This window comes from Ptiloglossa arizonensis, chromosome 10 (assembly GCF_051014685.1).
Source record: "Ptiloglossa arizonensis isolate GNS036 chromosome 10, iyPtiAriz1_principal, whole genome shotgun sequence".
NCBI classification, from domain to species: domain Eukaryota; kingdom Metazoa; phylum Arthropoda; class Insecta; order Hymenoptera; family Colletidae; genus Ptiloglossa; species Ptiloglossa arizonensis.
The window spans coordinates 8,716,987-8,738,610 of NC_135057.1; the positions used below are offsets into that span (position 1 = coordinate 8,716,987).

At 44.2% G+C, this 21,624-nt stretch overlaps 1 protein-coding gene and 1 long non-coding RNA gene across 2 annotated transcripts in view; one reads left to right on the forward strand and one right to left on the reverse strand.

Moving 5' to 3' along the window:
• Positions 1 to 21,624, forward strand: part of Tei (irregular chiasm C-roughest protein teiresias) — a 516,885-nt gene that overhangs the window by 242,393 nt on the left and 252,868 nt on the right. The window lies entirely within an intron of this gene.
• Positions 18,007 to 21,624, reverse strand: part of LOC143152090 (uncharacterized) — a 103,935-nt gene continuing 100,317 nt past the window's right edge. Inside the window, exon 2 of the long non-coding RNA XR_012993497.1 lies at positions 18,007 to 18,547. This is a non-coding gene — a long non-coding RNA (uncharacterized LOC143152090). The remainder of the gene's footprint in view (positions 18,548 to 21,624) is intronic.

Below are 21,624 nucleotides of genomic sequence, written 5' to 3' on the forward strand. Positions count from 1 at the left end.
TACAATGCGATTGGAAAATATTACTTTTAAATTTGTTAAAGAGAGACGGTTACCTATTGAAATTGCAGCGGCTGAAATTTGAATTTGTTTCGTGGAATTTATTATCCCACCGTGTTCTATCGTACGTGCAATTCTACCAGGGAGACAAATCTCTTCCTGATTGCAAGATTATAATTTAACACAAGAGTATACGAAAGCATAAAATTCAGAACGGGAAGGATATATAGTAAAGTGAGCCAAGGAAGGTAATCTACGTAAAATCGGAATAGAAAAGGATAAAAATAAATAGTAGTAATCTTCGATGTTGATAACAAGGTATAAAATAGGAAATAGAAGATGTACGAAGCGAAGGATACGAAGGAAGTTAGTATTCATAAAATTAGTACACGGAGGAACAAGAACGAACGGTAATCTGCGATGTAAATGTGCATAGTGCAAGATATAAAATAGAAAATAAAAAAAGGTATAAAACGAAGAAAACGAAAGAAGACGGTGTACGTAAAATCGGAACAGGAAAGAACAAGAATGAACAACAGTAGTCTTCGATACAAAATACGCGGGAAAGATCGTTCGTATTTACGCGTCTGGAGTAATTATTCCTCGAATATATTTAATAATATGTTCATTCTCAAAAATTGTCACGCGTTGTAAATTTTCAACACGAAACGAATTTTATTTAGAATTCGTCCGCGTGTCGATCGAATTGTCTCACGTGCCATGGGTCCGCCAACCCTGATCTATGAGATATCGGCTGGCTTCGAACACGGTGAAACTTCGTTCCTCGTTATGCAAAATACTTGAAAGTAGAGGTTCGAGAAACTTGTGCGTACATATCTGAAATTTTCATTTTAGCCGTGTCGTGGGATGTCCTCGTGGAGAGCTACGAGAAACTCGAACGAGAAGGAAGTTTGTCCTGCTTATTTATTCGGCGTTTCTTAGCTTGTATATTTATTGTTAAATTCGAGTAATAATTTGACAATTTTTCACTCGAGTACGATTAACACGTCGACTGTCGTCGATATATTTTTTCAAAGGTCCTTCTCAAAATTTCTTTATCGTGACATTATAATGGCAATTTTGAGGTAACATTTACGTGTTTGGTGTGTACGTTCAAAAGAAGAATATCCAATTAAAAACATTCGAATATTCTTTGGTTAAGAATTGGAGACTGTATCGTTACACAAACCAATTATTTAAGACTTGAAACTTTACTCAATAATTCTTTATACGTTTGTACAGACGTATCTGTAAGAAAGATACGACAGTAGACGTTCAAGAAGTGATCGATCGAAGTTAATTCGTGCGACCAGAAATCAGCCTAAAGCTCGTTAACGACAATAGAACGCCATACTGGAAAGTCAGTCGAGCAAGAAAACGGTCTCCCCTAAAAGAACGAAACATGTAGGAAGGGTACCGTACAGGTTGGAAAATCGAGGGGTCCAAGTCACCACCTCGCGAGTATTTTTATTTCTCGTCACTTCCTCAACCTTCTGACAATTTAGCGAGCGCCTAGTTTCTCTACGTGACGAAGGTAACAAGAGGCAAATCGCTTTGTCGACGCACCCTCTTCTTCCACGCGACCCTCGCGTGGTCCGTAATGCAGCCCACGTTATGCGAATGGTCGTGTTCGGGAGCCGATAACTTTATTTAGAAAAAGGAACGACACGGAGCAAGGGGGAAGTAAAATGGACGCGTAAGCTCGTCCCGGAGTTCTTTGGTTTCTGAATAATGGATGCATCGAGACGTTTTTCAATTCCCTCGTCCTACTTAACGAACAACTAACGAAGAGCCACCGATAGCAGGAGGAGGAGGAGGATGAGGAGGAGAAGGATTGTAAAAAATAATGCACGATAAAAGCGAGCGAACCGAGCGACCAACGAAAGATTGATGACAGACCGGGGTACCCGAAACTCTCGCACGGTTTTACCGTGATATTACAAAAATGGAGTCGACGTGTACATCAAGAGGTCGAGTAGACAACCGAGTTTACGACACGAAGCAACGAAGCGGAGTCGCAATCTTTTCAGCACTTGCGAATCGCAATGGCCACGCTGTGTCGTAAACATGGAGCGACGAAGACATTGGTCCGGATAGGAGTTTGACCTTCGAGGACCCTATTAAGGATACCACCAGACCGAGCCTCGCGTCAATTCGGACCCCGAGAAATTGTCCTTTCAGCATCTTGAACGAACGAGCGTCTCTCTGTGGTTGACGAGCGGAGATACTCGTGAGAAATTGGTCGTACCATCTTGGTTACTTTGCATAGTAACATTAGTCTATTCGTCTTAGCACGTACGTAGCTTCATTAGTCTCACTCTGTCTTCTCCTGTAACTGGTTCCTCTTCGGTTCGATAAGCAAATCGATTCGATCGAACGTTCAAACTGTCACTGTCGGTTTGTCAGCTGGTTTTTCGTTCGAACAATCGCGCTGATAACGGTTCTTCGACGATTGGGTAGACTTCGGGTAGTTTGAACCCTTTCGTCGGTAAGGGTGCACGATCAAAATTTTCTAATCGATGTTGAAAAAGTGGACCGTTTAATCCGTGCCATTTTGGTTTCGTTTGTAATTAGTGGACGGGTTTAAACTTCTTTTTTATCGCGAATGGTATATTTTTGAAATTTGTATGTAAGTTTTTTAGGTTCGAAACTACGAACTCTTTTATTTTCAGTTAAATAAAATGACGCTTTCCCGGTACATTGGATTCGCGTGGATATCTGCTAATTGCTGGGCACCAAAAATTATAGGACTGGGCGTAAAAAGGTTGAAGGTGGTCTTGAAAGTTTACCTAAAGAAAAAGTTGTACAAAACATCAAATGTCAGTCTGGAGGACTCTATCCATGACAACAATATTTTTATTCCTTTGCTAGTTACGAAGAAAATTAAGTTGGTCTGTTGCAATTACAATTGCTTTGTAATACACATCCAATAATTATACGATTGTGTTATAAAGAGATCTTGAGTCAAGATCGAAATACAATAATTCCTAAATAGAACAACTAACTACGAGAGAAGCGAGTCTAACGATAAATCCATCCAGTACAAAACACGAGTGACGTCCTCTTAAAAATCTTGGAGAAAAATTGTGAGCAGAGAAATGAATTCTCCGATTGATTTACAGCAATGAAAATAGAATACCGAGAGTAGAAACATTTGACCTGCGATGGAAGGGTCAACAGGAAGTGTATGCACGTCCGAATGTCTGAAACATTCCATGGCGTGACTTCTGGAAGAAACTACCCCAAGTACGAAATTACAATGATCGAATCCACGGGCTTTCCTAACTGGCGCCTTCAATTACCCTGAAATAAAGTTTTGAAACGGGAACGGAATGCGTAGTCGAGGTATCGTGCAGCGTCGACGAATTAAGTTGTTCGCGAGTTCAGAAACGTTCGCGAGACGTGGCTATACTACCTGTGTGCATTGTACGCGACGCCGAGCGTCGTTGAAAATTGACGCGCGTCACGCAGCGCGATCCCGATCGCGTGTCAAAGTCGAACGAAAGGTGACGCTAAATGGCATAATATTCCTATCAGGGGCGCCCGTTGTTTTCTACTTCGTCTGATCGATTTCAACGAGCTTTTCACAGCTCCCTCTCTCTCTCTCTCTCTCTTTCTCTCTATATCTCTCTCTTACTCGTTGATCGCAGCGTGAACAGCACGAAATGCTTCTCGCTCCTCTGTACTTCGTCCATTATCGCGCCATCGTTTCGAAAAGTTTGCGAACAGTCAGTAAATTGGCAACTGGTACGCGATGTAACGTGAATCAAAGATCGGTGTCCCTAAAGATTCCGGTGAACGCTCTTTATTAAAATTCGATCGAGTAGCGAACGATTTTTTAAAATTATAGGCCCGATGTGACAAACTCGCGAAACGATGTCAACAGTGTGACGTGTTTCTCTCTGGAAATATCGATGCTTGCACGGATGAGAGTAAAAATATAAATCGAATATGAAATGTCGTGTTTCGTGTAAACGAAACGAAACGGAACGAAAAAATATATATATCTCGGGCAGAGAAACGTCAGATAGTAATGAATGCATTAGATCGGATTTATAGTTAAATGTATGTATCAATGTTAATCCAAAGACATGATGGATCGTTCGTGAAATTATTTATTTTTATCCGCCTCGACACATTCACGATTATCCGTGATTCTTTCTCTCGAAGTACTCCATTGAAGAAAATGTTCTCAATGTGAAGTCACGCGTTAGATAGTAACAGGAACTTTTGCGGGTGAGAATCTTTGAAAACATTAGATTCAAGAATTTTTATGGAGCGGTAAAGTATCCAAGTTGAAATATTGATCTGGTATTCTCTTTTCCCTTTTTACGTCTCGTAAGATTGTTTTCGGATACGAACAAGTTTATTGTTAAGAAATTACCCGCGTATGTGATTACAACTTTGCAGCTCTTGCGCAGTTTTTTCAATTTTTCATTTCGTATTTGATACGAATGCATTGTGCTTGCATTCTCCTTTGCAGTATGCATCGAGAATGTATAAGGCAGAACATTAGACTTCAAAACGAAATACGGTACTCTCGCGTAGTTCATATTCGACTTAAAAACAGCTTACGCTCATTTCTTGGATGCCTTGTTTGATCTTCTTTCGCGATGCACTCGGTTGCTCTTGCAATAAACTGCTATCGTAGGAGCGGTTGAAGATCGCGCCGTGGAAGCGATGTTCGGATCAAATTTGCGTTTACAACTTCTTTTGCAATTTGCAGGCAGTAACTTTGCAAGTAACAAGTTCACAAGTATAACTCGGTGTACCTTCTGCGATGTGGGAATATTCTCTGCACGATATCCGTGTGTTGAACAATTTCTTCCTCGCGGCAATATTTTCACCAACATTTTCCTACCGATGATTTTTCATACGGTGAAACTGAATACTTCCAGAAGTTATCGGAACATTTTTTTATAAAATCGATGCCCCAACATGCCGAGAGTATTTTTGTTTCCAAAACTACTTATCCGACCGACTTGAAATTTGAACTGCATATCTGCGCCAACATTCTCAATACGAATGCTGTACGAAGACGCTTGTATTTTTCCGGCGCATTAATATTTTTTTACGAAAATCGACGAATATATTGTTCAAACTATTCACTTTCAATACACGTACGAAACGCGTGTATCGGACATTCCGTATGGTCAGAAAAAATTCCCAAATATCGACATTTCTTTCGAATCGAAAGCTGTGGTCATTCTGATATAGAGATTCATATTCGAAGGGACTTATGCGAATTAAATAAACAAAATCTATCGAATACAAACCACCGAAATAATCTACAAACATACATTCGCGTTTCGACTAATTCCCAAAGTACCCTTACTTTCAGAAATTACCATTTCTCTTTTAAAATGTCCAAACTCTAATTTTCAAAAAATCGGATACCACGATCGAGTTTCTCCGATACAAACCATCGAAATTCTCCCCGAATATTTATTCCAGTTTCCGCTAATTCCCAAAACACCTGTACCGTCACAATTACCATTTCTCCTCCAAAGTTACCAACGACTAATTTTCGAAGAATCCGAGTTGGTAACCGTGTCGAATAATAAAGCGATTTTCGTGGGTCATCGTTGCATCGCGCGTTCAGTTTGCGCGGGCGATGCAGTTTCTCAAAGGCTGTTTAGATGAAAGGCATCGGGAAAACACGGATCAGGGGGGAGGGGGACGGGGGTCATTTGTGTTCTACCCCTTTCGCGTGTATCGATAAAGTAATTTCGCGATATTAACGTCGCGAGATCCCAAAGTGCTCTCGCGATCCTATCGCAAGAATTTCCTCGATAATTATTTTCCATTGTGGCGCTCATCCCCCGTACTCACCCCCTCCCTCCCCGCCCCACCTCTCTTCGTGCCCCCGAGGATGTTGACGCACGAGAAAGAACCGAACTTTCGAAAACGTTGTCGACGTCCGCGAACAGAATGATTTTTGGCGTTTAATCCATCGCGAGCCGTTTCAGTCGACTGGAAAGTTTTCCTAGCAGCTCGCCAATTACGTTTCAGCTTGTTACATCTTCCTCCTCCCGCATCGGGGGGAGGGTTCGAGCGCCTTCAACGCTTTATTTTTACATCGGCCGGTCAGGCGTCCGTCAGAACCTCCGAGTTAATTGTAAAAGCTTTTCGCCGATAATATCCACGAAGGAAGTTCACGGGGGATTACCCGACAGTCTTACTCTCGGCTCCGCCTTCGGGTCCAATCTTTACTCGGCTTCGCTAATTTCTCCCCCCTCTCCGCCCCTCTCCATTTCCACTCGATTCCCCTCTACACTCGTCCAAAAGTACTTTATATTTACTCCCGTATTCGTGTTCTCGAGAATTCCCTCGTAAACTCTCACCAGAGTGTTGTTGCCCCCGTGCATCGGGGGCTTGGGATCGTAGGAGGGGGGCTCGATCATATAAAAAGGGGAACACGCACATTCTGTCGACGCGTTCGAACGATCGCTGAATACTCATCCGATTCGTCGGTTCGTAAAGTTTCAGTTTTCATTTTTATCGTCCTTCTTGTTTCGGTGTCGTTGTGCCCCTGTTGAAACTTTCAAAACCACCCCCCTCCCCCTCTTCACGTTATATGTTCTTGGAGATTTGCTTCTAGTCTTCCCGTTGGGAGGAATTTATCTCGCGTTGAATTTTATTCGAAGAAGTTCCGAGCGAAACGGGTTTCTCGTAGGAATTTTTCTTCACCTGAGAGGGGCCCCCGGAAAATTTTGTACGAGATCGATAATCCAACGCGCACAGACAGTATGCGTCGTCCTCAAAAAAGACTTATCCATTTGATTTGAAATTTTAACCGTACATTGTACCCCCTCCTGAAACTTTGACCCCCCTCCCTCCTCTGGCGTTATATGTTCTTCGAGAACTATGTATTTTCGTTTTGGGAGGAATTTACCCAGCGTTGAATTTTATCCGAAGAAGTTTCGATCGAAACGAGTTCCTCGTAGGTATTTTTTCCATCCAAGGGGGGCCCCCCTCGACACGTCGGTGAAATCCGACCGGTGAATATCGCCGTGGGGCGATAGCACCGGGGAATAATCGGGTAATGGACGTGTCAAGGGCTTAAAAATGTCCGGTGCGATTTACCGCGACTCTGGCGACCGGGGGGCCGAGGGGGTGGGGGTGGAGGGGCCGTTGAAACGTGCGCGGGAATTTTATCTCCCGAAATCAGGCGTGTAACTGCCATAAAATCGCGATTTAAAGAGCGCCCGGAAACGGTTATCGTCCGGCCCCCCTCCTCGTCCCCCCCTTTTTATAATCAATTACCGCGTACGGATCCTCGTGAAACCGACGCGTTGATAAACGCCTCACTGATATTTTCCCGCGGCGTACTGAAAATCCCTCGCGTGCTCTCGATCGTAGCGAGAAAAAGCTCGATTCGACCGTGAGTGTACGGGTGGGGGTGGGGGTGGGGGCGGTGGTGGTGGCGATGGGGCGGGGCTTTCTTTTCGTACGCAAATTCGCGCGCGACCCGCCGGATGTCGCGTTTCGCGCGATCGCGTGAATTATTCCCTCTATCTTCGGAATTCCAGGTGAAACGGTCGAACGTTCAATGTTGCGGCGGTTGTAACAGGTTCTGTAATACATATCGCGTCGCGACGAACCGAGTATTTTACGACGACGCGATATTTTTTGGGGAAAAATTTTCCCCGGGCACCGGACTCCCGGCGGGTTTACAATCTCAGGGGTTGTGAAAAGTCCAACGGTGGGAAATCGTGTTTCAATGGAGCGGTTATTTACATTGCATCGAGCGTCGTTCCCCGTTTCGCATTTGTTTCGCGTTTTACAATCGAAATTCCGCGGGAGACTGTCGATTTTCCACTCGGAGTTCGCGCGATCGCGACAGTTTCGTTCTTGGTATCGCGGACGGTATTGTGATACTGTCGGACGGATCGTGACGTCAGTAGCGTTCGGGTTACTTCGGGTTAGTTCGGGTTTCCAGGTGGTGGGGGGTTCCTTAGCAACCGACGCGAACCTATCGTACACGTGATGTAACCATTTCTTTCTTGACGTTTCGGAAACGCCAAGGGAGACACAAGGATGGTGGAAAATGGATTGAAATATATGTTGTCGGAGTTTTGGATTATGGATGAAATTAAATAAAAGTTTAATATTTTATGTATGTATACTCTCTACTGAATTTCGAAGATATGTCTTTTGTGTTTCAAACTGACGCAGACCAATGTGAACCGCATAGTTTCCATGGTAACGAATTCTCTTTTTTATTTAATAAACACCACCGGTCCGTAGAACCAATGGTCTAGAAGAATCGAGAAAGACTTTATATATAGCATAACCGGAGATGATTTTTGTCGTATCATATTTAGACTGTACGAATATTCAACACGTGTGATATCAATTTGTATACTGTGAGTTGTTTCGTAAAGTTTATACGAGTTCACTCTACCCGAATTCTGTATGAAAAATGGTGTCGCGTGGAAGGGGACCTCGCGACACCGTTGCTAAGGCCCTCCCCACCACTCCACATTCACTACTTTCTACTCCGTCACGTGATTCGAACACCCGTGACGTCAGAGTCTATTCCGTAGTACATCGATTGCGAAGGCTCGAATCGTGTAACATGGACTTTTTACTATCTAGTTGATAGAAAAAAGAAACTCAGGGAGAGATCCGATGTATCTTGTTCCGTGTGAATTTATACAAGGTGTAAGTGTGATCACCATGAATCATCGAACGCGTCAACACAAAATGACGCAGTTACGAAATTAAAGAGACCACCAGTTTATTGTAACACCTTCGAAATGGAAAACCAGTTTACGAACTTGTCGTGTTCCAGCAACGAACACCGGTCCGTAAACTCCGTAACTTTTCCACGTGACGCGTTTGCAGTGTCCTAACGAGGCGATAAATATTTCGGAATACACGGTCCCAAGGATGGTGCATTATGCGCTGTAAACGCGCGCGACTCTTCGATCAGCTATTCGTCGCGCGTGGAATTAAAGAGGACGAAAATCTGGGGATAGGTTCGATCCATGGCCCGTAGACGATCTCAGCCGTCGCTTCCCCCTCGTTTAGGGAGAGCACTCGCTTGACAAATAACTGTCGAAAGGAATTTGGCGTTCTTCCATATCGTTCTAACGACTCACGGTACGCGCGACTTCGTCTCGTTATTTCTTGGCGCTTCAGTTTTCCACGGGGGGGCTCGAGCCCAGTCTCGACGGTTTTATCCTTTTTCCGGCTTGTTATACCCGATCGGTAACGAGGCAGAATTTCCCGCGGACCTGCCTCTCTGACTACGGCCGGAAACAGCGTGTCTGACAGCGCAGAATGAAATCGCCGCCGCGTTTCGAAATCAAGTTTACAGTAGACGAGGCCGCCTCGACGCGGCCGACAAAGGCAACTTGGAAACATTCGCGGGACCGAGCGACACGATGGATTGACGTTTAACGTCGGCCCGAGCGATATTCCGCGTTCGAGATGCGACGTGGAAACGCCAAGTTTCCCGGCCGGTCTCATTTCCGCGGCACGTCGATCCGTCAACCGTTTCGCTGATCGCGAAGTAATAATCGTTGTTTCGCGGCGAGTGTAATAGTCCACGCGCGAGCCGCCAAATTAACGGGGACGCGTGCGTACCTACCTACCTACCTACCTACCTTTGTCACCGTGAAAACAAGCGCTTGTTTCGAGAATTTATTCCAGAAGAATCACTCGACGGATCGAGTTGATTTTTATTCCATTCCAGAGGGAATACAGCGTAGATTATTCAGGGATTTTCTTTGTGTGGATTTTATTCGTCGTGTTCCGTTGGAACAAAATTTTATCCGTTATCGACTCAAGGGAGTAATTTCGTCACCGTGAGAAAAAAAGGTATTGTTCGTGAATTTTTTCCGGAAAAGCTACTCGAGGAAATGGGTCGATTTTTATTTTATGAGAGAGTGGATAGACTGCAAATTATTTAAGGTATTTATACATCTTAGTTTCGTTCGAATTAAACTTTCCCCGTCTCTGATTTAAGGGTGACTCTCTTCGTCACCGCGAAAAGTACTTCTTTTAAGAATTTATTCGCGAAGAACTACTCGACGAATGAATTTGCTTTCGATTCGACCAAAGAGGAGATACATTATAAATTATTTTAAAATGACGCGCGCGCGTGTGAGCGCGAACACATGCAACTCGACTCGTTTGCACGATTCAGGTCCCCACAGTGACCCGATACCAAAATGGATGGGAATTTATTAAATTTGATCATATTGACTATGAACCGTCCATGTCAGTTCCGATTAAAAAGAACAAATTATGTTCCACGTAATCAACATCGTACGTCGAATGTCCAATAACAGGGACAGTTGCAATTTGTGAAAATTAAATCAAAAATATTGATAATTTTAAACTAGTACAATTTCCATAGCCCCTACTGTCCGCGAGAAAGAAAAGCAAAGCAAGGAAAAACCACAAATGGATTAAAATAATCAAAAATTGAACTAAACAAGGTCGAACTTGTATTTCGAAGAGGTCTGTAAGTTCGACGTCTGCTTCGAAAATTTCACGAACGATGTCAAGCATCTACTTCTCGGTGTCGAGGACGCGAACGATCGTTGCAGGAAACCGCCGCCGAATCATTTGAAAGCGCGACAAGTTCGCGGCTCGATCCACGTCGATTCTATTAGTCGTCGGTAAGACAGACTTCTTTTATACTGTCGCTTTACGACGCGTGAGCCGGGTATTACTCTTCGCCCGTGAAGGGTCTATCGACGATCTTCTCGCTCGCGTCGTTCCCTTTTTCCGCCGCGGCAAGTCGTTCGTCGAGGCAATTCCCACGACGGCGCTAAATGTGTAAGCGATAAAAGTATCTCTGTCGCGGGGAACGCGTCGTTTTACGTACCTTCTGCATTTCCTTAAGGCCCCGCCGGATGCCCGTAAATTCGTCGCGAGTTCTTTTTTTTCTTTCCCCTCTTTTCCTTCTCGCCTTTTTCGTTTTTGCCTTTCCACCGATGTAAAAATTCGCCGCTGGGGAGGCGTCGCATTTCTCAACCCGCCCTTCTCCCAGCTTCTTTTCTCCGCGTCTCTATCATCGCGCGATTTCAAAATTTACGAGAACCACCGGCCCGCGAAACGCCTCCGGTGATCGTGCATTGATCACTCGGAAGATGCCACTTGAAAAGAGGCTGGATTCTAGTCGTGGACGTTAAGTACCCCGATGCGTTTAACAGAGGCTGCATCGGTGTGTTAATTATGAGTCTAATTATCGAGACGGTAGTACTTTGTTCAATTTTCGAAAATTGACACCCTCGATTAGCAATGCATGACACGTTTCGCTCGTGGAACTCGAGTATCCCGATGCATCTAATGCAGGTTGCATCGGTGCATTCGTAAAGGCAGTGTAATTATCAATGAGGAAGTGCTTCGTATAATTTACGAAAATCGAAATTTTTCGGTTCACTTGTAATTATTAGTACAGAGGTAACTCGTGTAATTTTCGAAAATCAGAATTTCAAATGCATTTGCAAGTGCAGTGTAATTATTGGCACAGAAGCGTCTCGCATAATTTTTGCAAATGAAAATCGTCGATTATCAATACGCAAAACATGGTTGTGTCATTTTTCATCGAGTACGGTTACATGGCTCTTGAAAATAAAATGGACACGAGTCGTGGAATTTTAGTACCTCGAAGCGTGTAAAGTTGCGTCGGTGCACTCGTAAGGGTCGTGTAATTATTAATACAGAAGTTCCTCGCATAATTTACGAAAATCGGAAGTTCTACCTAAAATTAGAGTATGGCCATTGTAGGCCATTGTAGAGCACAGATTAGCTACGAATACACGCCCGAGCCAAAAGTTCCAGCGTTCATCCCTCTATTTATTTAATCGCGGACGAAATAAATTTAACCCCTAACCACTGGCAACACTGCTCCGTCGCGCGCCTGACAGCAAATGGCACTAATTTTATTCACGACCACAAATGGCACAGCCGCAACTGCTCCGATTTACTTGGTTGGAAAACCGGTCGCATCGCGATACATCGTGTTGAAAGTATATTTTTGAAAAGGAAAAAAGAAGAAAAAAATTACGAAATTTGTCACCTGAACACGATTCAAACGCTTCTCGATCGATTATTCTTCGCTTCGAGACACTTTCTCGTAATATATTCTTTTTCTGACAATAGTTACTCTAACAGATGCAACCGAATGATTGTGCATTTCCTTAGCCCTTTTCTTGTACTATAAAACCACAAACACGAGATTTATGAAAGTACCGAAAGTACTTCGAACGTACGAAAGAACGCTTCAAAGTTAAATATTAATCGAACTGAGCTTATCTCTGAATAATGCTGCTATCGAATATCAGTATAAAATATACGAACCTACGTGAGAAGAAAATACTAGAAAAATAAGAAGCAGCGCTCACAAATGAAAAGAGAAACGACAAACACCTGATACGAAAAGTACAAAGACCCTCGACAGAGTTAACCCAAAATAAATAAAAAAAAAAATAATACAAATTCGTCGAAGCTTCGAGAATTCCAGAGGATCCTTCTCCAGCGTAATCTTGATTATTTAGTCTCCGAGAAGCCTATATACAATTGTTACCTTTACCCTCTTCTTACACCCTCTCTGCAAAAGTTTCGGCGCTCGCGAGTCCACGACGCTTGAATCCATTTCGAAAATTTGCGGGTGGTAGGCGCCCTCGGTAGACGATGATCGATTTTCATAGCGCGAGCGATTTGTCGCGGTAGAGAGGAGTAGGGGAGCGGTGGAGGGTTACCGGTCCTCGCCGCGATAACAATTATCGCTAAGTGGCGAACGATGAGCGGGTCGAGCGGGAATACGAAACATGGCCACCGTACGGCCGCTATTAGTGCCTCATTAATAACGTCAGCGACTCGTGGTACCGGTGATTTAGTGGATCGAACAGGACCACGGGGGATGGCGAGTAGGCCCCGCCGAAAGAGAGAATAACGAAGAGCGACGTCAATCTCCGTGCGAGCGGTCTCCTCGAACCCGGTTGGCCACGCCAAATTGCTGTTAACGAAGACGTCAAGGGTCCTCGATGAAAGAAACGACGTCCGTAACTGGCTCGACGAGAGAACGCGAGCGTTCACTCGCGGAAATCACGTCCGCTTTTATCCGCGCCTGGAATCGACATAGCGAGAGCCATCAACGGCGACTGTTATCGAGAGGGCACATACCTCTACGAGCTTCGTACAAATCGTGGAACAACCGAACACACCAAGGTGTGTATCGGTCACGGGCAAGGACTAAGTGCAATTGTTGAACCTTTGAAGATCTCGAAACGATACATTTGTCGCGCGTAACTTCAAACGGGTACGAAACCAATCCGGAGACTGGGCGATAACTTTGCCAATTTTTAATGTTTTTTTTTTTTTTGAGAGAGAGAAAATTTCACGTACATTTCGCGTACGTTTTTATCTATTGATAGAGGAATCGATTTTTTAGTATGCACGTTTTTATCTATTGATAAAGGAATCGATTTTTAGGTATGCATGTTTTCGTCTGTTAATAAAGGAATGGATGTATGTTTTTATGTATTAATAAAGGAATGGATTTTTAAGTAGAATTTCTTCTTTCTCTTTTTATTTCACGCTGGCGTGATTTTCGCGCAGTTTTGGAATTGAAGAATTATATTAAACGGAAAGATCCGTTCTCGAATTGGATCATTGGGGAAACTCTATTACGAAGCTGTGATTCTACACGTGTGTGGAAATTAATTCGGCGGTCGTGTTCGTTCACGTGCAATCGCAATAATTTTTTTTAAAACGATCCACGACGTGTCCCCTTTTCGGGGAAACAAAAATGAAATTAAATCACGGGCTAGTTTCTCTCGAGTGTTTTCACCGGGAGGTACTTTCTTTCACCGATACAAAGGTACGTAGCCCATTAAGCGTCAGGTGGCGCAACGAGATTCCTCGGCCGCGAAAGAATCGCGGGGCCGCGTCGGTGATCTTAAGTGGAAAGCAATGCTCCCCATTATGCGGTGGCTGAGCTTTAATTAATCTTTCACTGGTATCGGAAGCCCTGTGACTAAACGGGGCCATCCGAGATGCTTTGTAAATAAATGAAACTGCTCGTACTAAAACGCGCCCCAGAAACTCTCCAGCGTGGGAGGATATCTCCCGTCGGTGGAAACTCCCGCGGGACGTTACCCGGAGGTAAATCTATTAGTCGTCCCCCGTATAGAACCGAGAAAACTAGGGTGAGTGAGAGAGAGAGAGAGAGAAAGGGGAGGGAATAGGAGAGGTCTCTGTTGCATTTGAATCGTACTTTTTTCTCCTCGGTGAACCAGAGACACGGTGACGGGTAGTTTCTTTGTCTCGAGACTCGAGGAGAATTTAAGTTTCACCAAAGCGAGGAAAGTTGACCGGCTCGTAATTAAGGTCCGTGTCGCTGTTAACGCGTACTCGGGTATTTCCATAATTCCACCTTAATTGGTGATAAATCTCGATGCCGTTAATTCGAATACTTCGTCTTGCGAGACCGTTTCTATCTTCGTTGGTGTCTTACCGTTAATTCTCGGTTTCGATGGGATCGGGTACGTGACGCTCGTTAGATCCAACGGGACGTGGATCGAAAATCGAATCGAAGAGCCAACTGTTGACCCGAGGAATCCACGGCGAAAGTTTGATTAGGTTTAGAATACGAGGCGAATATCTTTGTTCGAACGAAACGGTCGCGTTTACGTCGCGACACTATGAACGAAAATTATGTCATTGTTTTACGCTACGATGCTCGAGTATAATCGTTTCGAGTTCTGAGCTGTTGTTGAAGTTGGAAACTTGGGTAAAAAAAAATGAAATGTTACCATTTCCTTCGAAATCGTATCGTTCGCGACGAAGAAAATTTTGATTCGTTCGGTAGCTACCAGGAAAATTGAATCGATCGAGTTTGGTGGTTATCCTTTGAGTTAAAATAAGGAATCGTTACTATGGATGATTATCTTGAAAATTGTACTTTATATATTGACTCACCAATCGATTGAGAATACTATGTTGTTGCTAGAGAATTAGATTTGTTCAGGCCTACTGAAGTATTAAAAAACTCGCGGTTGAACAAGCCAGGGAAATTTAAAAATACCCTTTGCACGCGAATGTAACTCGAACGTTGATGTTTAGATTAACTAATGGCCCGGTCTAGGGTGATTTTTCTTTGTTAAAAAAGTGTTTATTACAACGTTTCAACCGCCTCTCGCGGTCCTTGTCGCGCATGATTTATTAGCGCGCAGTTGCATCTGATCGAAAATCAAGAAACCCCCGATAAAATAAGGGTGTGTACGAGAAATATTCTCTGCACAGTATGTTACTGTTAATAAAATTACGGATGGTACACCTGTTGGTTGTGCATAATTATAAACATCCACAGGTGTCCTTAACGTGTAATTCCTCGAGCAATTAGGCCACTGGAACGTCAACGTTCCCAACGGTTGTTTCTCGAAAACAACGTGTATCGAGGCTTCGATCTCAACGCATACAACGTTCAGATTTGAAAAAAATTCGCATAGATTAGCATCGCGAAACGTGAACTCGCTCGACTCGGTTAGGGTCGCGCGTATGTCAGAAGTCTTCGACAACGGTGTTCCTATTTCAGAACCGGATGGCGGCGCCTCTATTAAAACTTCTAAAAGCGTAAACTTTTACCGGTGTCGGTGCTTCGAAACTTTTGGAACTGTGTCGATAAAAAAGAAGCACCCAGCCGCGCGTTCTTTATTTTATTTCCACGCGCGAGTATGCACGAGGTGTCCTCTCGTTCGTGGCGAACGTCGTGTCTGCTGGAGGGAACAACGATCCTGTGTAATCACGAGACGTGCACGTGAAGAGCGCTGAAGTGTTTAGGTATGTTTTCAGCCGACTGAAATGTTTTCGCGTCGGGACACTTGTGACAGTAATTTGAAAATTTCAATTTCCTGGTAACAAACTTTATCGTTACGCGATACGAACGGATACTGAAATTCATTTATCATAAGCCATTTTGAACGTAACGAATATCGTATAACACGTTACTGCGTAGAAACAGTCGAAAGACCGCTGTACTCGTACTGTCGTTACTGACAATGAGCGATTTTTATAAACCTTGTACTTATTTTTCTCGCGATTGGCTGGTCATCTGCGGTTATAATTACGATTGTTCTACGTCTGAACCTATAAGCCTACCAAATATCATTAAAATTGGTGAGAGACACTTTTAACGTTTTAGAAAGTCTTTTAGAGAGTTACTGTCGAGAAAGTAATTTCCAGACACAATTTCTAAATAAAAGATCTTTCGGTTCTCGATAAGTAATAGGTCGTTCGCTAAGTTTCGTCGTTCGAGAAGAAACGACGCTATCAGGTTCGTCGTTTTATTTTTCTAAAGACGATACTACCGTTTGATGAACATGCGCGAAGTTTCGTGTATTTCGTGTACATCTGTCGACACATTCGTATATATTTACAGTTCAAAGTTCAAGTGTCGTACCGTTTCTCTTGCAATGGAAAAACTGACGTAACTTATCGAACAAGCTGGTATTGTTCACCGCGTGGCAAAAAATTGCAACAGTTTCGGGCTCCGTGGACGTAGTCCCTTAGCGACGAATGAAATTCTGCTCGCATCGATTCGCCGTGAAATCGAGACAACCCGTTTTAGCCAACAATCGCGCGTCGCGCGTTTGTTATGCAAAACGCTCGATACACGGGCGATAACAATTAGAGACGTTACGTGTGTAGACGTCGTCGGTATTCGTGCACGTAGAGATGCTTGCAAGCTTCTTCCCGACAAACACCGTGGAAACGGTGGGTGGTGATTTCCGGCTTGGCAACGGACACCGGACTCGGCACATTTGACATCCGGGTTTTGCGCCCTCTTGGCGGTGCTTCAGAAAACTTGCGGGCCCGTAAGCTCCGCTCGGAAAGTGTATCAATCACTCAATATCTGTGGCTCGAACCTACACTCGCGGCCATTCGTGTACCCGTGTACGTGTGTGTTTGCGAACGGTTGTGTTTGAACAGAGATTTTCCTGCGGCCACGTGATCGTGGCACATGGCCAGCCTGGACTTACCGCTATAACTCGCCCGTGGAACGGAAAAAGCCCCGTAAAAATTGTCAAACATTTTTTAAATATAAACGAAACGGTCGACCTTCTCGTTGCGGTCCGCTACGAACCGTCCGCGGTTACGCAGCGACTGTGTCGATATTTTCCTTGTTTTTCCTTTTTTTTTTTTTTGAACGTCGAGTTTGAGTTAGTTCATGGCATTGTATAATCGGTCGAGGAGTTTTTTTAATTTTAAATCGAGTTTGAATTTAAAACTGCCATTGTCCTTTCGTTTTTTATTTCTGGTAGTAATACTGACAGTACGTAACGGAGGGAATTTAACGTAATCGTGGGTTACAGAGCTACGAATTTCTTTTTCAAACTCGAGGGCTTGCGCGGGAAATGTTCGCGGGTGTGTTTTCTTTTTGATCGAATCAATTCTGGAGCGAAAATATTTTTATTTCTCTAACCTTCGTTTATTTAAAATGGTCGCTATAAATTTACGTCTTATTCGTTCCGGTAGATTCACCTTTTTTCTTCGTACCATTGATTCGGAAATATTCTCTATATTAGAAAGAGTACGGTAAAGTCTCCATAGTTGGCAATCATGTGACTACTGTATAGATGGCAGACGCTATCCCCACTCCACAAGTAGTTTTTCTCGGATCTAGTCAGCCGTGTAATCGGGTAGTCGACTCGACGATTCCGGACTCCTTTTATGTAAATAAATCGGAGCGTTTTCGCGTTATAAAATATCAATCGTTGGCACTCAGAGATCTCGAGCTACTGTCATCCGTGGAGACTTTACTGCATAGAATAAAAATATTGAAAAATGTCTCCGACGCGAAATATAATTTAATTAGCCCTTTCTATCTCAAAGAAATGACTATGTTCAAGGAATATATTCTTCCAAAAAACCCACGCGTCGAAAGAATATCGTCCGTATCGTCTAACAAATATTTCAACGATCCGAAACATCCTGTGTGTTGAAAAAAGTGTAACGTAAACGTTTCTAAAGCTGATGATTATCGACGCCCGTAACTTCGAAAGACTTACAAACGCGAGGAGTAACGTTATTAACCCCGATAGTCAATACCCCCGGTACATTTTATCCAATTTCCTTATCCAACTCGGAAGCTTCCACAGTATGGATCGCGTTAAATATTAAAATACAAGAGCAGTTTAAATATTCATTAGAAGAACTTCACATCGTATCCGATTAAGAAATTCGTACGTCAAGCGAGTTTGTTGACCGTAAAACGTAGAAAAAAGAAAATATCAAAGCGATTTGAAATACGTTACAAGCGAGTAGCTCTCGAGAAGCGATCGCCGATTCTGAAAATTTTCAAAAAAAAAAAAAGAAAAACCCGATCGTCCCTTCAACGGACCCTCGTCGGAACGCGCACTCATAAAAGTCGTTCCACTGAAAATCCACACGTCCCAAGAATACGTCACAAACACGACCCTCGGACAATACTCCAACGACCGAGGACCGCGTGCCACGCGATTAACCAGCTCGTTCCCGCAACGCGTAAAACACTCGTCCTCCGAAAAGCTCGCGCGTCGACGGTCACCTGAAAAAGAGAAAAAGAAAAATGAAAACGGATCGCTCGTACCGTTCTCGAAACACCGCGGGCCTCCTCGAGCACCATTGTAGCAGGGGGCGATAGAAAAAAAAAAGAAAGAAAAAAGAAAACAACAACAATCGCGCGGCCCTTTTGTCGCAAAAATTTTCATCTCGGCCCGTGCTGCGAGCGATCGATCGATCCTCCTCGGACAGTATCCGCGCGCACCGTTAATCCATACCGACAAAAGGATCTCGTCCGAAGCCATCGACCCGTGGAGTCATCGAGCGTGTTTACCGCTGGTAGCCCCTCCAATCAGCGGTGGTAGCCTCTCCGCAAGCACCGCAGAAGCAGCACTCGATAACAGTGGAGTGGGCCCCCGACCGGTGGACCGCGCCGCGGAGTTCCTCTCGCATTGTCCTACTCATTTTTACGACTGAGAGAAGTGGATGCCGTCTGGCCACGAGGGTTCTCCAATTTAATTTGCATAGTCGGCCAAAGCCAGCCGACGAGGTATTTCTTCGCGCGTTAGACGGACATTCGTCGAAAATCAACCCCCCTCTCCTCGGTTTCGGGGCGATTCCATCGGTTTTGGTAGTCGTTTCATCAATTTCGGAATCTTTCCAACGATATGCGGCTCTTTTCACGAGTTTCGGGATTCCTCTACCGGTTCTGGGGAATTTTCCACCGATTTGGGGGTCTTTCTAGGGGTTTGGGGTCTCCGTAACGGATTTGGGGGTGTTTACAGTGGTTTGATGGTCTTTTTAAGAGGTCTGGGGGCCTTTTCAGGGATTTGGAAGTCTCTTCACCGATTTAGGGATCTTTCCATGGGTTTAGGAGTCTTTTCAGGAATTTGGGGGTTTTTCCAGGGATTTGGAGGCCTTTTCAGGGGTGGGGGAGTTTTTTCAGGAATTTAGGGACCTTTCCAGGGTTTGGGGAGTTTTTTCAGGAATTTAAAGCCTTTTCAAGGATTGTGGAATTTTTCCAAGTGTCTGGGGGCCTTTTCAGAGGTCTCGGGGGTCTCTGCCCCGATTTGGGGATCTTTCTATAGATTTGGAATTCTTTTCAATAGTTTGGGTGTCTTTCCAACGATTTTGAAATCTCTCCATCAATTTTCGAAGATCTTTTCAGAGGTTCGCCTCTTTTTTCAGCGATTTGAACCGTCTTTCGATCCGTTTAGGTGTTTCTCTCGCTCTACCGTCTTTTCGTGTGTTTGGAGATCTTCTTCGGTGGTTTGGGGTGCTTTCCACCGGTCTGTAGGGTTTCTCCGCACGGTGAACGCAACGCGGGTGATCGTACGCGACAACGTTACACCTCGTAATCGTCCAGGATCACGGCCAGCCGCGGATCACACGCATTACTGCGTTTGCCGCGGAATTAATCAAGCCTATCTATATTAGAAGGCATGCCCTGCGGTCAGATTAGAATCCCGTGCAACCCCGCGCGCGCCACGAGCGGACAACGACGCCGCTAATGGAACCACGTCCGTCGTGGGGCTTCCCTCTTCGCCCGCATATATAATATAACCCCTTTCCACCGATGCACCGTACCACCAATTCCGTTGTCAAAGAACGATTCGTCCTTTCGCGGTGGTCCTCGCGTTCCCGTGCGATAAGAATCTTTGACGGTCTCGGTCGTTCACTGAAATTGTAATTTTTCTGGCTGCGTACACTAGGCATGAACGAGAACGTGGAAGGGAACAGAGCGGACCCAGAGGGGGGATGGGGGATTTTAAGCGGATTAAAGCTCGACCACGCGTTCCCGCATCGCGATCGGGGATTTCCAGACGAGGTAAAGGGATGCTTTGGCGTGTGGTACCTGGCTTTTTTTTTTTATTTCTATTTTTTTCTTGTTTTTATTTTTATTTTCTCCTCCTTTCCCGCTCCCCCTGTCTCCTTAGAACTTGTATCCGTTTCGAGGATATCGTCGGGAGATTGGTTCCGCGAATTTTTTGTCGCCGATAATCGGAACGCGGGCTATAAAATTGATTTTTCTTTGACTCGTTTCAGTTCCGTTTCACCGCAGACGGGACCGGGGATATACAGACATGGACATTTTGTTAACAAAGGTGGTTTCACGGTTGCACATCGGGAAGTTTTCCTTGTTCATTTCAGTTCGAACGCGGTTCGTAATTTTTCTCCACCGATCATTTCGTTACTGTTTCTTTTACCGAAGAATGGTAAGTGTCTTAAATGATTCATTGCAAGAAAGTAATTTCTAATTTCTAGATCGGTACGCGCGAGGCGAGAAACACGGGGAATGATCGACGGATGATCAAACGATCAATTTTAATTCATAAGAAACGTTTGGAAAGAACGTGGACACGTGAAAGCCAAAGAAACTCGAAAAAAGAAAGTGACTCTCCTTTTCAGTCTATTTACTATTCCCAATATGTACCGTGCAGCACACAGCAAACAGTTTTAGTTCGTTTTCATTAATATAATATAATATAATAAATAAGTTATCTTCGTTCGTTTGAAAATCAAATATTTACGAAGCACCTACCGAGAAACGAGGATACGTTTCGAGATGGTTCGTTCGTGTGTATTTCGCGAGTATCTTCCTTCGTTTTCGTTATTTTATTTCACCGCGATTCGGGGGATTGGGTTTCAACGATTTTTGCGGGCAACGCCGCTAATTTCGTGCAAACGTTTCCGGTGCTCGCAGCTGCGCTTAATTCTCGCATTTCGCTCGATACGTCATTACCGTCGTCGCTGGTTTTGCTTACGGAACCAGTGTGTAACTCGCGTGTACACGTACCAGCGAATGTTCCAATCGATATAAATCTCCGCTTCCCGTGGACGTCAGTTACTTTCTGATATTTCACTTCCGATTAAAACGGTACCGTGGGAAATATTAAATATATAAGTATCGCTCGAATTCGGACGAAAGTTTAATTTAATATTGACATTTCGCATCAATTTAAACCGTTGTTTGCATCGGGATACAAACGGCCGAGGCTGGCTCGCCGTTTAATAAGGCCTGTCATCCGATCTTCGTTGGAATACGGGAGGAAATTAAATCATCGATACAGAAATTCGTTCCTTCGAACTTCCATTCGAAGGCGATCGTAATCGTGTCGGTGT